The sequence below is a fragment of the Cucurbita moschata genome, unplaced genomic scaffold (genome assembly GCF_002738365.1).
Source record: "Cucurbita moschata cultivar Rifu unplaced genomic scaffold, Cmos_1.0 Cmo_Scf00097, whole genome shotgun sequence".
Lineage (NCBI taxonomy): Eukaryota > Viridiplantae > Streptophyta > Magnoliopsida > Cucurbitales > Cucurbitaceae > Cucurbita > Cucurbita moschata.
The window spans coordinates 5733-6704 of NW_019268613.1; positions in this window are offsets into that span (position 1 = coordinate 5733).

Below are 972 nucleotides of genomic sequence, written 5' to 3' on the forward strand. Positions count from 1 at the left end.
GAAACGTCGCGATAACCCTGAGAACTCTAACACACACAGGGAAGGACATGTCGAAGAGTTAGACATTAAGCAAAAGATCATGCTAAAACTCTTCAGCGATCTGACAAAAGACTTCAGGACATCTACACCAAAAATCCATTATCGTCCAGCGGTCAGGATATCTGGCTTTCATCCAGGAGACTCAGGTTTGATTCCTGGCAATGGAATATCGTCCAGCGGTCAGGATATCTGGCTTTCATCCAGGAGACTCAGGTTTGATTCCTGGCAATGGAATATTATTTTCTTATTTCATTTTATTTTACAGTTTCTATCTTAGACTAAAAAGACTTTTATGAACTTCGTACCTTTGTTAGAGTTATGTTATTTTACAGTTTCTATCTTAGACTAAAAAGACTTTTATGAACTTCGTACCTTTGTTAGAGTTATGTTATAGATATTTTGTTCAATGTCAAATGGTTAATGCGATAATCCAGTCGTTTTCGAGGTCTATCTTGTTGAACGACATCATGGTTGAGTCAAATGGTTAATGCGATAATCCAGTCGTTTTCGAGGTCTATCTTGTTGAACGACATCATGGTTGAGATGAGCACTCGAGTGAGTTTGACAAGTTGGGCCGTAGAAAACCACACCTCAAGCCAAATTCATGTGGGCTTAACAAACTTAAAATCTAAGAACACAACCCCTTAAATGGAAACCGGGATGCTAAGGAATTAAAAAGCTTTATTTTTTACGTAGAACAATACTTGAAGGTTACTGGAACTTGCTCATAGGACCTAAGAGTTACGTTGGTCGCAAGGCATCTCATGGACGATGGAAAACTATGGTAGCGCTCGATGGTGAATGGTATAAAAAATGGGTCATGCACCATAAACTCATGGGAAGACTGTTGATGGAATCGATGCAATCGACGCTCCTTTGGATGGGTTGCCAATCAAAGACCTGATGTTTGATGTTTACCCTTTTGAAGAAAGA